Source organism: Ambystoma mexicanum, chromosome 10, assembly GCF_040938575.1.
Source record: "Ambystoma mexicanum isolate Mex_15411 chromosome 10, UKY_AmexF1_1, whole genome shotgun sequence".
Taxonomy (NCBI): Eukaryota; Metazoa; Chordata; class Amphibia; order Caudata; family Ambystomatidae; genus Ambystoma; species Ambystoma mexicanum.
In genome coordinates this window covers 402,206,067-402,223,227 of record NC_090932.1, presented here as the reverse complement: position 1 = coordinate 402,223,227, position 17,161 = coordinate 402,206,067, and positions in this window count along the sequence as shown.

The following is a 17,161-nucleotide window of genomic DNA, read 5'->3' as shown; positions in this document are numbered from 1 at the left end:
CAACCATAACTCGCGCCACCACCGTGCACTGCTAAGACTAACACCCAGGACATCAAAGATGACATCACAAATGTCATTGATGACATCACTGATGACATCACATGTCTGGCTCACTATTTTTTCTTTTGCTGACATATCTAGGCCACATGGTTTTCTTCAGTAACAGTCAGAAACTAAGAATTGTATTTTATTTGTAGACGTATCCTTCTAGTAGGTTCTTACAGTAATTTCCTTAGAGTACAGTCACATCATATGAAACATATACATATGGGAAAACACAAGCTTGAAAGACAGCAATCCTTTTTGTGCATAAAGATAATCACTAGACTTATGAGCACTTTCTGATAGTTCTGTTGTTTTTTTTTATGGCTGTACTTTCCCTGTATATGGTCATATTTGTATACATTGTGCTCACACTACTTTCCTTAGGGTCCAATCACATCAAGTGATACATATACATAGGATAAATAGCAGCTTTGAAACAGAGCAATCATTTATTTGCATGAAACTAATCAGTTAAGTTATGATTTTTTTCTGCTACTACTTGTGCTTTTTTGCTAACTTCACTTTCCCTGTATATTCCCATATTGGTATGTGTTCTTGTGTCTTTGTGTTTTGTCTATAGTAATGCAATTATGTAATACATGGGTTTTATTAGCTACTTATTACATATTTCACAGTACAAAAAAATCTGTTATGAAAAAAATTATCATTTCATTATTCAACATATTAACATTACGAATATCATACCTTCATCTTGTACGCTGCACACAATGTTATGTTTCCGTATGAGTAGCTTAGTATACTAGATAGAACCCCATAATAGGATGCTATTTATATCAATGCATCGTTCAATGCACTTATTAGGGTATATTTCTTGCAATGATTCTTGACACTTTTTTCGCAACATAATAAGAATCCCTTCTACACATGTGATGTCATCAGTGATGTAATCAATGACATTTGTGATGTCATCTTTGATGTCCTGGGTGTTAGTCTTAGCAGTGCACGGTGGTGGCGCGAGTTATGGTTGCTTAGCTTACCATAACTGGTGAATTTCAAGGGTTTTTCGGTTTTACTTGGAACCATAACGTCCCTTTAACAACGTTTTTTCACTGAATTTCATGGGTTTTTAGTAGCGCAACTTAACCATAACGTCCCTTTAACAAAGTTTTTTTCACTGAATTTCATAGGTTTTTAGTAGCGCAACTTAACCAGAACGTCCCTTTAACAAAGTTTTTTCACTGAATATATATATATATATATATATAGCATCTGGGGTTTGGCAGTAGGGCTAATAGCCCCGGCGGTCATACCACCAGGGTTACTGCCCAACTCGTGATGAGGCCCATAGTCCGACTTCATGGTATCCCGAGTACCATTATGTCAGATCGCGGATCTGAATTCACATCCAAATTCTGGACCACACTGTGTGATCAATTGGTTATTCAGAGAGCACTCTCGCCAGGTTTCCATCCTCAGAGCAATGGACAGACAGAACAATTGAATGCCAAATTAGAACAGTACCTAAGGTTCTTTTGTAATCAAGAGCAGGCCAATTGGTCTTCTTTACTCCCTGTAGCAGAGTTTTCTTACAACAACACGTACCGCAGCGCCTTATACATGAGTCCCTTCTATTGTACCTATGGTTATCATCCCTAGCATTTACCATGGATGAGCTGTTCTTCCACAAACTCTCCCACCGTGGACAGTCTCTTAATTTGCCCCAAAATACATTGGTCCTTATCCCATACTGAAAAAGATCAACTGGGTTGCCTATAGGTTACAATTGCCAAAGAGGCTACAGAGGGTACATCCGGTCTTTCATACTTCCCTTTTGAAGCAGTATGTGTCTGACCCTTTTTCAAGAAGGAGAAAGAACAAAAGGATCGCACCAGCCCCAGAACCAGAAGAATATGAGGTATCTTACATTGTGGATTCCAGATACAGAACGGGCACGTTACAATATATGTTTCATTGGAAAGGATATTCAGAAGCGGAACGCTCCTGGGAACCCAGAAGCCATTTGCATGCGCCCTTTCTTTTAAGACAGTTTCACAGAAGGTACACGAGCAAGCCGGGGGGAGTTCAGATGAAAGGAGGGCATACTGTCATGCGGCAGCCTTGAAGATTGTGGCAACAATGGAAAATGCATCGGAAACCCTGCTGGAAGTGATATGAGGCTTGCACAACAGTAAAAAGCTAACACGGTCTAGTCTCCTACAGTCATGGCAGTGGCCTCACACTGCGTTGCCATAACTACCAGCCGCGCGTCCTGTTCAGTGTATCATATCTCGTTTTACCTGGTACACCACTGCTGCACCCCTCGCGGTTTTGATCTACTTTTCAGCCTTCTGCAGTTACTTCAGTCCTCTTTCTTGCCCCCTCTTGGGCACCGTTAGATATTTAAGCGTACCCTGGTTCTGTTTCCTCTCTTTGGATTCGTCCAAGTTTTCGGCTCGGCTGGTACCTCCCCTTTACTGGTACTCCTTACCTGTACTTTCATCGGCTTTCCGCTGTTCTGTGTTCCACCTTTGTTTGCTTTTTCCTTACCTGACTGTTCTGCTCTACGGTTCTTTCCTTTCTTGGTCTGTTCTGTGCCTCTGCACCCGCTGTAGCCGCTCTGGCATTCTGATTTTCCTTTTATACCCGTACAGTGATTGGGCTTCCTCTCTTACTTTCTTTCGGATATTCTCCTCGTTCTATCTTCTGTATTGTCACTGCCGCACTGTGGGTGAACTACTGGAATACCGCCAGATTTCTATGGTTCAGAGACTTCCATCTTCCTTTGGAAAATCCTACTTTGGCCAACGCAAGCACTATCCTCAAGTTTCACCCGATATAAGAATACCACAGGTTTCTTTGGTGCCTTGAAGCTTTTTCCCTGCTCCTTGAAGCGGGCTCCCCGGGGTTCTCTTTGGTCAGGAGTTCATATCCTGTCAAGGTGGCCTCTGTTGGAGCTTGTCCTTACCGGCACAATAAGAAGAAGAAGTTCACAAAGGAAAGCTACCTCTGTTACATCTACCTATTGTATTCATACATACCCCCTGGGGCGTCCCTATTCCTCGCCTTCCAGGGCCTACTGTCCCTTGTCCTATAACGGCCACTCGGTATTGGGGCAACACTGGTATTTTACCTGATTGCACCTTTATCATGCAAAGACTAGCTAAGGACTTGTCTCTGTCCTTCAACAACAATCAGGGATAGTGCCAATAATTGTATTTTAGTTGATAGCACATTTCTTGTGCACAGTATTTGTAATTATTTTATTTGTAAAGCGCATCCATGCCCTGAGGCATCTGGGCACATAATTACAGGAAGGCGGTTACAGTCAGGCATAACGTGTTCCCCTCGAGGAGCAGTCTTACAGAGAAAAAAGCAATGTAACTTACAGTGATACAGGTAGTGACAAAGCAAAGCAATTTACACCAAGTTACTCCAGCGTATAGCGGATGCTAGAGGCTAAGTAAAGGCTGTAAAAAGAGAGTGAGAGGAAGAGGGGACATATAGGAGTTAGGTGCTTCGAGTGCTGCGGTGGCACCTATGATGAGGGTGTAGTTGGCTCATCAAGCTTGTGAAGCCAGCGTTTGGTGTTAGTTTTGAAGGAGTGGAACGTAGGTTCTGACCTGAGTATGGAGGGTGTGGTGTTCCATAGTTTGGCTGCGAGGAATGGGAAGCTAGATCCCCCCGCGGATTGTAGCTTAAATCTGGGAATAGAGAGTTTGTTGACATAGGCTGATCTCAGAGGTCTGTGCGCAACATGCTGTGAAAAACTGCTGGTCAGATAGGCTGGTGCCAGGTTATTTTGGGCCTTGTAGGTTAAGGCTAAGATTTTGAGCGCATTTCGCTGCATGACACGCCAGTGGGGGTTACGTCTGATGTCTGAAATGTGGGATCTTCTAGGGATGTTGAGGGCGGCCCTGATGGCATTGTTTTGTGTAACCTGTAACTTGTCAATGTTTTTGTTGGCTAGTCCCTAACTAGAGGGCGTTGCAATAGTCAATTTGTGCCATGATTAGTGTTCTGGCTAAAATGATGCAATTTTCAGTGTTCAGGAAGGGTCTGCAGGCAGTGATGCATTTACAAGTATAGGCTGAGGCAAATGCTACATTATTGGTTTGTCTGGTTAGTGATAGTGTGGCGTCAAGATAAATGCCTATAATTTTAGCTACATTCGACACTTTAATGACATTGCCGTCTATCGTTAATGATGTATATGCTGGGTCGAGTTTAGCTAGTTTGAAGTGCGAACCCAGGATGAGTAGCTCCGTTTTCTCATCGTTGAGGCAGAGCCCGTGATGAGCCATCCAAGCCTAGATGATAAGGTAGATATCATTAAGTGCCTTTGTATCCATAGCAAAGTCACCTGAGATAGGGATGAGTATCTGGGTGTCATCAGCATAGTTGGTGTATGAGACACCCAGATAGTCAAGTATGGCAAAGAGAGGCTTGGTAAACACATTGTATAATGTGGGAGAGATGCAGGATCCTTGGGGTACTCCATAAAGGATCAGTGCAGGTTCAGCTGAGGCTAGAGGGGAAAAACCCTCATGGTTCTGTTAGCTAAGAAGGAACTGATCCAGGACGATGCTGAGTCTGAAAAGTGGCCAGCAATTTTGAGATGGTGGCAGAGAATTTTATGATCAACTAAATCGAAAGCTGCTGACAGATCGAGCAAGAGGAGGAGTGTCAACTTGCCCTTGTCTTTTAGATCGTCAATTTAGGCATGGCCAATGAAATGGCTCTGGCCTGCATCGACTGTTAGGAATTATCCCAAACTCTTGGTTTTAGCTGACAGCACTTTTCTCGTGCACAGCATGGCCAAGGTCATGGCCGTAGGAATTGTTCCATCCAAACGCTAGCGAACTACAGAATGCTGCTTAAAACTACAGAATAAAACTACAGAAGGCCTGCCTTTGTAGTTTGCAGTGGTTGCTCTTATCTATGTTTTGTGTACATTGGCCTCCTTTTGAGAGAGGACCTACATAGCAATTGACTGTAATGTTTACATAAGCAGAGTATGATAAACCCAGCTCAAGGTCACAGGCGCACATCCAGACTATTAAAAAATACTACTGTGCTTCATTGCAACATGAAAAAGGTAATCTTTCAGCTTGCATTTTACTAAATACAAATGTTGTTTTCATTGCACTGTACATTTAGCATGAAGGCCTGGTCTACGGTTCAGACTGCAGGTCATATTTAGCTTGGCAAACATGGGCGTACATAGACAATACATGACACTGCAAGCACCCAGGTGCCTCGTTCACTGGCCTCGAAAGTATCAGTTGGTCGCATTCCCCGGTGGCTATGTTCTCCTTGGAATGGCCAACTTGCAACATTTCACCAGCACATTGCTGTTGCTACATGCTCAGGAAATGTGTGTTTGCCAAGGACCCAAGACCTGTGCTAGAACAGACAAATGCTTTACTTACCTACTCCACAATTACTGCTATGTTCAGTCACATTAAACTACACTACATAATCTACACCCTACACCTGTCCCTTATCCCTATCTGCACCATGCCCATCTGACCCCTCTCACACTTGGTGCTCCCACTCCCCACTCTTCCCCATTTACTATTCTGGTTGCACCTGTACACACAGTGCATAAACTACCCTGTGCAGCTGTCTATGATGCCCCCCCTTCCAGGAGCACCTCATCCCTTGTTCTGCTGTGTCCCCCTTTTCATTAGTCACATAATTGGTAGGTGCACCCCCATTGACATTGTGAAACTTGCACTTTTATAGCGTTCCCCCCTTCAATCGATCTATCAATCAACTTCACTTTGCCCACCATTGTCTCACTTACCATCTTGGGGATCCATAGCCTCATTACCCTGTATATGCCCCTCCTCCTTCCACATATCCCCCCAGGGAAGACTCTATTAACACACACTCTTGCCCATCCCTTGAGCAGGCGACCCAATGGGAGTCATAATCCTCCACATTTGCAGGTGGCATGGTAAGCACACCAAGTTAATTTCGCCCATTTTCTCCACCTTGTATTGACCCTGAACATAGATGTTTTGGTTATCCCATCCCGTCAACATTCAGGGATATCATGTATATCCTCCTCCCGCCTTTGCTCCTCATTAATATTAGCTGACCCACACAGAAGGTGACGAGCACCCTCAAGGGCACCAACACAGTCACTTTAAATGTGTGTGCCAACCACGTGGGACCCATGAAAACAGTCAAACCAACTGTTCTACAATACCGCATGTGTTTCTCTGGTCATATTCTCATGGAGTGTGAGAATTTCCAATATTGCTTCAGTCAGTGTTCCACTAGCAGCATTGCTTGCTGGTTTACGGTGCAGCAACTACTGCCTATTTTGTGGCAAACACACCTTCCATCGCTGTTATCATAACCAGTACGTAACACTTTTTAAGTGCTACCAGGCATACTGCACAAAGCTCCTCCCTCACTGCATTGCGTCCCTTTTCAGTTGAGTTCCTCAGTTGAAGCACCTCATAACGAGTCATCTGGAGCCACTTGGCATTCATGGCTGCGCGGACCCCAGGGAGCTTAAGGGATGCAAAAAAGACAGAAGCCTTTGAAAACAATCAGAATTGTGGTGGTTTGGCCGCCAATCTTTCTGAAGATGCACTAGACCAGTAGATGCTGCTGTGCCTATTTCTGTTCAATGTGTGTGCCTGCCCTTCTTGTGCCTTTTCTTCCCCATCATCTTCCTTTTATATATTGGAAGGTGGTCACTGAATGGCATCAGATCTGCTCGGGGCACTGCGCAGTGTGACAAGAAAGCATAGTCGCCCTCAATAAGGAGACAGCTGGGCATACACATGGGTCCCACACGCCCACCAATTATCCATCACTGCCCCACTCTTTAGTGCTGAAATGTTCATCACATTGGTGCAGCTGTTGTTAGACCCCAGATGTGTATGTCCCCTGGATCTGAAACATAAGGACAATTGTGTAAGAGGCTTGATGTATACTGGTTGATGTCTTTCGTCTATCCGTGTTAAAGCATGCACATATTTATTCCAGATTGCCCTTGCAACTGTCATTTATTTTCACTACTACATTCCCTTTGAAGCCCACTAATCCCTCTGCTTGACAATGTACTATTCCCCCCTCCCATTTGATTTTTTATTTATTTTTTGTTTTATTGATTGAGCATTTGTATGGTGCCTATAGAGCAGAAAGTGTTTCCTGGTGCCACAAGACTAAGAGCCTGATCACTAGTTGGCCGGTATCTAGGCATAAATAACACCAAGCCTTATTAGTGTTAACTTTGGGATTAGTCACCCAGAAACTGGCGAATCAGGAGTTGCGTTAACACACACATGTTCCCGGCGTTAACACTAATACCGCTCTCCACAAATAATGCAAATCCCAGCCCAAAGAGCACTAGCGCTGCAGGCACTATGCATTAACACTGTGTGGTAATAGTGTGCAGGAAATGCATCGCCACTGGAATGGGAAACACTGCGGGGGCCATTTTGAAAATCACAACCCATTAAGTATCAGAGCCCCTGGTAGCCATCCAAAGCAACTGAATCAAAAATATGTCACAGGAGTGTGCAAGGAGCAAGTCAGCCCAGGATCGAATCCGTAAACCTAAATTTTGCGAGTCTGAGCTCAATGTCCTTGTGGAGGAGGTGATAGCCCATTATGATGAGCTGTACGGGGCCCAAAAAAAAACAAGAAACAAAAAAAACAAGCTCAAAGCGCTGCAACCACATATGGGGTGCCATCACCTTGAAGGTGTCTGCAGTCAACCGTGTCTCTAGGGATGGGGAAGACTGCAGAAAGTGCTACAACAACCTTCAGGTCCGGGTCAGGGGCATCCTAGACCAGCACCGGACACACTGCATGGCAACCGGAGGAGGATCACCACCACCACCACCGGAGCTCATACCATGGGAGGAGTGGTTCAGCAACATCATCGACTTGGCAGGTATATAGGGAGTCGGAGGAGCGGAGGCAGGCGCTGCCAGCCATCAGGCAGAAGGTGAGTAAACCCCCCAAAACCAAATGTAATGTGAACAGCCCACCACACCATCCCCCAATCTGGATATCCATGAGCCAGGCATTGTGACTGGGTGCAGTGTGTGGGAGTCACTACAGGCACCCACAGCAGCACCCATGTGCCAGTGCACCTAGGCCAACCTTGTGAGCCAGGGCTGTTGGGAGGGCAGCCAAGGGACACATCCAAGTGCCATGCAACACACAGCCATGGCGTGGGCACAGCAATGCACCATTGCCAGCTCAGTGTGTAAACCCAATGCTTACCACACAAATGCCCATGCCAATAATCAACCCCTGCCATGCCATGACTGGGAAGCCACATTCCCAAGCATGCCCCCCTCCCGCACCATGCCCCATATATACCAATCCACTACAAAATGTAAGCTGGCCAAGCCTGAGTCCAACCACCCCATGCAGCCCCCCGTAAGTATGGCAATTCATGCCAAAACACATGAGAAAATGTTATCTGATGCCATCCCCTCTGTCCCCTACAGGCAAACAGCATCACCTGAGGCACAAAGGGAGGATGAGATAGTGGGGCCATCCCATTGAGCGCCCACACACACCCCCACCAGCACCCCATGACGGGGCCGATGGCACACAAAGGCGGAAGACCCACCACTCCTCACCGCAGAAGTGCCATGCCACCACCAAGGGCCAAACCCTCCAGTGTCACACCAACAGCAACAGCCCAACCCTCCCGGGCCATGCCAACATCAATGTCCAACCCTCCACAGCCATGTTGACAACAATGGCCGATCCCTCCAGGGCCACACCAACACCGGGGGCACAACCCACCAGGGTGACATGGAGGAGGCTGTTGAAGAGGCCCCAATATCAACAACAGAGGGGGAGGGAGGGGCAAGTAGCGACAACCAGCAGGGAGCTGCAGCCCCAACACCTGAACACATGCAAGTCCCTGAAATCAGCACTCCAATACCGTGAGGAAGTGCACAGCCCAAGGCCACAGTGCCAGGCACGTCGCCGTTGCGCCTATACCCCGGTGGCTGAAGAGGACACACCCACACATGCCTCATCATCAGGCAGCCCCACCAGGGATTACAAATCCACCAGGCGGTACAGCCACTCCAGGCAGTACTGCCCCCTGACCCCCAGGCAGTACAACCCCCTGAGGCAGGACAGCCCCACCCCAACAACCCCAACTGGTTCCGTGGCTGCTGTGATAGCAAAATTCAATGTCATAGAGGCATGTCAACTGAGGATGGAGGGCCTTGACAGAGGAAATAATAGGCATGTGAAGGTCATTAGCTGTGCCATAAGGGGTGCTACAAAGACCATGGCCAGGGCAATGCCCACACGAGGATGGTGGTGGAAGCATGTACAGCATCCCTCATGGGGAAAGGGAGCTATGCAAGGGGTTCTTTGTATTTGTAGAACATAGGAGGGAAACCAACAACCTCCTCCGGCAGCAAATACAAATCCCTGCCTCCATCCCATCTACCTCCAGCACCCCCACTAAGGAGTCCCAAAAGCTAACCCCATGATGGAGGTCACAGCGCAGGCTGCTACAGCGCCCTCCAGAGTAAGGTGCACATGGGAAACAGCCACATACCCAGTGATTGGATGATGCACTGTCAGCCTGAGGGGCCATTACATGGACAAATTGGTTGTGTGAGGGGTGGGGGGACTGTGTGCAGGGGAGTTGGGTGGGGGTGGGGGGAATGTGTGCAGGGGAGTTAGTGTTGGGTGAGGGGAGGTGGCACTGTGCGTAGTGGAGTTGGTGGTGAGTTGGGGAGAGGGAATGGGTTTATTTTAATATACATTTAAGCCTGTTGAAAACTGACAAAATGCAAGGACAATCATGATCGTGTACTAGTGCTCTTTATTCAAAATTTGCAGGTTGTGTTATGTGTCCAGTCACCATGCTAAAAATAATTGTCAATCAGTGTATGTCGGTCCAGCCTCCCATCCCTATGTGCATCAGGCATGGCTATGGCCACATGGTCCTTGTCCTCATCAGCCCCTGCGGTTGCCTATCTGCATCAGGGGGTAGGGGCACATTCTGCCCGAGGCAGATGTTGTGCAGCATTGCACATGCCAAGACGATTTTGCCAACTTTGTCCTTGCATACATGAGGCACCCTCCAGTGCGATCCAGGCACCTGAATTGTGCCTTCAAAAGTCCAAAAGCACGTTCAATGCTGATGCGTGTCCGGCTGTGGGCATGGTTGTAGGCGTGGTCATGTGGTGTTTTAGGGTCACCACAGCGGTCATCAGCCAGGTGAGCTGCAGGTATCCTGAGTAACCTGCATGGGATGACAACATCAGGCATATGTACCATGCGTGGGTCTGCAGATTCAGAATATTCAGCCATAACATTCTGTGGGAATTCCTGTGAGCAGCAGGGCCATGCAATGTGTGATGGGTGGCCGTTGTTCCGATTTCATGCCATGCATTATTTGTCCTGTACATGCACCCTGTGTTGTTGAGGTGGCTGTCCTGTGGTGGCTGATGGTTGAATGCATATGGGATGGCATGGGTGGACACAGCATTACAGGTAAGGGAGTCCATGGGCAACTTGTACTCATCATGAATAGGCATGAACTCAGAGTGTGGATCTTTAATAGGGTGTAGGAGTATTCCTTTCCATTGTCATGCAAGGGGCACTGGGAGTCTTGGATATGGTTGGGCCAGTGGTGCATGGAGTACACAGTTATGACCACCTGATAAGGGGCAGGAGGCATGTATCTGTTGACTGTATCACTGGATGATGGTAAATGTTCATTGCACCAACAATTTTGTTTAATACTTGATACATGTTTTAATGCACTAATGGGATACTCTGTCTGTGATGTTCATTGACATGTTTACTCCTCTGTATTTATTTATTGCAGTATTTTAGGGGATATGGAGTGATATTGTCTCACTTTGGATTACTATCTGTGGCCCTGGGTGGACTCACTGTTGTGTGATGGGGTGTGGATCTGCACTGCAGCACAATCCAGCTGCCTTCTGGTCACTGTGGTCTGATTTGTTGTGTTTGCAGCAATGTGTGTCCATCAACATGGGTGTGTCCAGGTTTGGTGGCTGTGTGCATGTGGCCTTGAATGCACCCCCCCCCCGTTAATGGTACAGGTAATGCTGACGGTGCATCCTATTGCCATGCAATGCTTCCTGTGGTGATACCCCGTGTTTTTTACTTCTGCTAAAACATGCATTTTTATCAGGGTTTGTACTCATCCACTACCCAGGACTGTTGTCCCCTGTACTTCTCCATGTAGGCTGGCAGTGTGCTGTTGTGGAGCACCATGGAGTCATGCTTGGATCCAGGGTAGCGGGCACAGCAGTTGCTGATGTTTAGGTCAGACTCAGGCCCACAGATCAATTGCACATTCAATGAATAGTAGTGCTTTTGGGTCTGAAAGGCTGCCTCATAGGCCGGGAGTGCAACCAGTGCAACATGGGTGCAATTTATGGCTGCAATGACATTGGGCATTTGTGCAATGGCATAGAACCGTGCCCTGAGCTCATACGCCTGGGCCTGGGTGGTGGGCAGTGCCATGTGTAGGTTCACATGGCGCAGCAGGGCAACCAGCGCCTGGCCCAGGACTGCACTAAATGTCGACTGGACCATGCCATGCACCATGGCCACATAGTGCAGAAAAGGTACCTGTCCCCAGGAACTGCAAGACTACCACCGGCTTGACCAGTGGGGGCACCGCTCTGCGGATGGCAATCCTGCTCCCAATGTAATTTTCTATCCTGGCAAGCAGCTCAGTGGGGATTGCCCAATCCAGCCAGTACTCAGTTACTATCTGGGTGTTACTGAGGGCCCAGGGTAAATGCCTGACCATGTGGATGGGTGCACACCTTGCTGGGGCTGGTCTCCTTCTCCCCCTCCTCACCCTCATTCCACCACCCAAACCCCTATGCTCCCTGTGCCCTGCCCTGGTTGTCTAGCATCTGTAGCTCTAGGCACAGCATGTGGAAATGCATGTCAAAGCTCCCAGCAGAGAATGGCAGCATGGTGGTGTTGAAATGTGTGCTTGGGCTCTGTGTGTGGCTGTTGTAGCACTCTGGTGTGCATAATATGCACCTATGCCTTTATCCTGGCAACTGGGTTCATTTAGCTCCAGCTGGATGCTGGGGGTAATTCCAGCTGTATTAGCACCAGTTTTTGGGCAGTAATACCGCTGGAAATGGAGTTGTGATAGGTCTGTGATAACATGCTGAATTGTCGGTGGTGTTACCACCGACAATGCCAGTCCCTCATGGGTCCAGTGCTAATTTTAAAGGGTTGCGATTAGGCTGAGTGGTATTCCAGACAGTAATACCATTACCGCTGCATTTTAGGGCTGCTGCCCAACTCGTGATGAGTCCCTAAGGGGGGATGGGATCAGAGGAGGGTAAACAATAATAAACGGTCCTTCTAGCCCTTGTGACATTCAGGACGTCAACAGGAAATGCAGGGGTGGGGGGGTTCAAGGTGTGGCAGGGGAGATGGAGGAGGGGGTGGTAGATGCTGGTTAAGTGCTAGGGAGGGCTTGGGGGCAAGGGCCCGGTGAGGCCTGTAGGGCAAGTGCTCTGGGATGGAGAGAGGGTAAGGCAGTGCAAGGAGGGGGGTGGACCAGACTCAGTAGTCTGATCAGGGAGGGGTGCTCAAAGGCAAGTGTGGGGTGCTGAGGCAGACTGGTTGGGGTTGGGTCTGGTCCCATTATGACTCAGAAGGACCAGTCAAAACAGCAGGGGGACATTAGCAAGGAAGGGAGAGAGAGAAGGATGAGGAGAAGAGCAAGGTCTTGAGGAGCTTACAGAACTTAAGGAGATCTGGTTCAAGTCTAAGAGGGTCGGGGAGCTGTTCCAGAGTGAGGCTCCTACCGAAGAAAGAGTTGTACCCCCGCTCTCTGCTTGGAGAAACGACTGAACTGCAGAGAGTTAGAACTAGAGGACCGAAGGACTCAATAAGGGCATACTTTATTGAGAGAAAGTTGAAGGTAGTGTGGTCCCATGCCCCAGAAAGCTTTGTGGGTGATGCAGAGGGTCTTGAATTTGATCCTTGCATTCACCGGGAGCCAGTGGAGAGCTTCTAGGGCTGGAGAGATGCAGTCCCTGAGCATGAGGCCAAGGAAAAGTCTTGCAGTCCTATTCTGGATTAGCTGAAGAGGGCGAAGGGAGGAAAGTGGCAGATTAAGGAAGAGTCGGTTACAGTAGTCCAGCCTGGAGAGGGCCAGAGCTCCAGAGACATTAAGTTTCTGGGGGAAAGGTGTTACGTTATGTTAACTAAATTTATTTAGCGCACGTACGCTCAAAGGCATCATGGCGCTGGCTAAGTGAAAGATTTTAATGATATGTCAGATTCTAGAATAATATAGTTTTCAGTAGTTGACGGAAGGTGAAATGGTCAGCAGTGCCCCATAGAACAAAGGGGAGGTTGTTGCAAGCTTTAGCGGCTGCCACCAAGAATGCACCCCCACCGAACATGATAGTCTGAACCAAGGGAACGCTACCGGCAAAGCCGACTGGGATTGCAGTGAGCGAGTAGGCACATAGTGCAATAATTTAGCTTGCAGATATTCTGCCCCCAGGCCATAGAAGGCCCGGTGTACAATGCACATGGATTTAAAAAAGATACGATCTGCAAAGGGAAGCCAATGGAGTTGCCTTAGCAGCAGTGACATATGAGCTCAGAAAGGGGGGTGAAGAATAGATCTGGTGGCCGCATTCTGGAGTAGGTGTAGCTGCTTGATCAAATAGCGAGGCTGTGCAAAGTAGAAAGGGTGAATGTCTAAGAGGAGGCGAAGCTGAAATTGTGAGCAATATGAGGTGAGGTGCGAGAGGAGTCGAAGATGACCCCCAAGATTTTTGCCTCGCAGGTGGGTGTAGTCCAGGGAGGGTGGGCAGAGAGAAGGTGGGAAGGAAGGGGGGAGTACCAATGAGAACAATCTCACTCTTACTAGCATTAAGACAGAGATCATTAGCAGAACACCATGCCTGAATAGCAGTCAGACAATAAGAATGGAGAGAGGAAGAAGACGAGGTAGAGGAAGGAAGCTTAAAGGAGAACCGAGGAAGGAAGCTTAATGGAGAACTGAGTGTCATCTGCATAACCCTGGAAGTGCGAAGAGAAGGTGGAAATCAGGTGGGCAAGGGGAGCAAGGTAAATGTTTAAAAGTCACAGCAATAGGATAGAACCCTGAGGGACGCTGCAGGTAGAGAGTGTGGTAGAAGAGAGAAAAGGGCACATTTGATCTTGGGAGGGCCGATCTGAAAGAAAAGACGTCAGCCAAGCCAGCACCCAGTCAGTGTTACCCAGCGTATCGTGGAGTCGATTAAGGAGGGTGGCATGACTGACCATGTCTAAAGGCAGAGGACAGATCAAGAAGGATGAGAACAGAGGCAGAGTTGGAGTCGAGGTTAGACAGAATGTCTTCACAGGTGTTCAGGAAAGCAGTTTCCGTGCCTCTGGATGCTCTGTTGCCAGACTGGTGGTCGTTAAGACAGCCAACAGATTCAGCGTGACAGATTATTTGAGAGATGGCCAACTTCTCTGAGAGTTTTCCCAAGAAAGGGGTAGTGGAGATGGGGTGATAGTTCTCCAGGTAGGAAGTGCCTACAGATGGCATTTTTAGGAGAGGTAGACTGAGTGCTTAAGAGGTGATGGGAAGGACCAGTGTCAAAAGAGTGATTGAAGAACTCAGCCACAGAGGCAGCAAGGGTAATAATAATGTACATATTAATTCTAGAGGAGTAGGGAGGCACCTGTTTGGAAGAGACTTTTATAGAGCAGACATTCTTAGCAACCTCATTAGTTGCTATTGCAGAGAAGGAGGAGAGCAGGAGGGAAGGAGAGAGAGAGGAGCCGAGGGGGGCATAGGTGCCGATGGAGAGGATGAGTGGAGGAGAATGACGATAAGATGTCCTGAGTTTTTGTTGAGAAGTGGGAGGCTAAGGCCATGCAGAAGACCTGGGAGGGAAGTGGAGAGGTAGAGACTGCCGTGGGATTGGCAAGTTGCTTACAGATTTTGAAAAGTTCAGTCACATTATTGGTGGGCTCAGTGATGCGTTCTTGGATGTGGGAACGGTTCTTGGACTGGATGGAATGTCTTTAGTGCCTTTGGAGAAGGCAACAGGCCAGTTTGTGAGAGGATGTGTGGGATGCCAGCCACTTCCGTTCTCCAACTATGAACTTCCTTTTCACGAGGCAAGGTCAGAATCATACCAACTATTGCCCTTGGAGGCAGGCTTCATTTGGATCCTCATTACAGGGGCAAGGATGTCAAGGGTGTTGGCAATGGAGAGGTGAAGCCCTAGTTAAAGTTCAAACCCTCGCCTAAATGTCAATGCTGAAATGCAGAGTGTAGATGTGTAAATGCAGAGTCTAGATGTTGAAATGCAGAGTCTAGATTATTCCTATAGCACCGTCTCCCTTGCAGGTAGTATTCCATTGATTGGTATGTCCCCCCTTGCGGGTAGAAACTGGGCTATTAGGCCCCACACTGGTGGGTGTACTGTGGCTATGTGTACCCACTACCCACTTTAAACCCCCCTGGTTGGACAGGAGCTACGTCTATAGGCCTGGGGTGAGAGGCACCCCTTCCATTGAGAGATTTGCTAGCTTCGTTTGAACTAACTTGTTCTCTGCTTCCTGACTCCCTCTCTCTCTCTCTCTCTCTCTCTCTCTCTCTTGCTTCCGTTTGCAAAAATGTATGTTAGTCGATTGTATCTCCTATCACCCCTTTGTTTCTATCCCCATTATTTCATCTAGGGAGGTCTGCATGTCCGGGGGAAGCCCTGGGGCCAGTATATGCTCAAAGATTGACATGATTTCTTTGTCTCTAGCATCCAAAGTTTGTGTACTTTTTGTATATATTCTGTGGGGTCCTCATCTGGTTTAATTTTATGGAGCAATACTGCCCCCAGGTCCAAAGTATCGGTATACATACTTCTGAGCACTTTCCACATGTGGGCGCAACAATTATTAAAAGGTACTCCATTGTGTACATTGCTAATCCATTTTACCCTGACGTATCCAACTTGCTCCTATATTCTGTCTCCTTGCTCCCTTATTACTGTCGCAAACAAACTCTTCATATCCCCAATTGTAAGGGTGCCACTGCTGTCTCCTACTCGAGAGCTTATGTTCACTTGCTCACGCCTGCCATAAGGGTCGGCAAGCTGTAAATCAAGTTGTCCCTGTCCTTTGCCCGGAACGGCATGTAATATGCATTTCCCCTTCCTTTCTGCAACAGGGGTATTTAGGTGGTCCGAGGTCTGAGCCTGCCTTGCCCATTGGGGTTTCACCACTGCTATCTTGATCTTTCTACTGCAGAGGCTCTTAGATCTGTACTTGTTCATCGCCCCTCTGTCCCACCTTTATCTTTTCTTTCCATCCCATCTCATTTTCGGTGTCCAGACATTTGGTTGACCTAAAACTGGTCGAATGACATTTGGTCGACGCAATTTGGTCGAAAACCAAATGGTCGAATTTTTTTTTTTAATTATATATTTATTTTTCGGGTTTTCGTTTTTTACAAAAATGGGTTTTTAGAAAAAAAAGGGGGTTGGCGGGGACCCCCCCCAAAAAAAAAAAAAAAAGGGGTGAAAATAAAAAAATAAAAAAATATTCGACCATTTGGTTTTCAACCAAATTGGTTCGGCCATTTGTCTGGTCGACCAATTTTTTTCGACCAAATGTCTGGTAACCTCATTTTCCCTATCTGCAGACCCGGGTTTACCATCCCCGGTGCTCATGCATGCCCCCCTCTCATCCAAAACAATAAAACAATGCAGTCCTCATCAGACATGTCTGGACCGTCCTTCTCATCCAATGTCTCATTGTACAATTTAAACTTTATCTTTCTGGATGTCCACCCATATGTGCCTGCTGTTGTCCATTGCTCCTTTTCCTGTCTCTGCACCTCCTTTTATTTTACCCTCTATGCATCAGTGAATATAGTGTCCATCTGTTGCAGAGTGCTCTTTCTATGTCAGCCAGGTACTTTCGGTCACCTTTTTCCTTGTGTCACCTAGCGCTGTCCTCCTCATGCTTTCCTTTCAACTTTCAGCCCCCCTTTGCTTGAGGAGATGCACCACGAGTTTGTGTATCCTGCTGCAGGTTTCAGCTTAGGGTACAACTGTAGGGAGGGGGCGGATCACTAGGTGATCCTGTTGCATCATTGTTCTCCCTGCCCCACTTCATGGGCTCC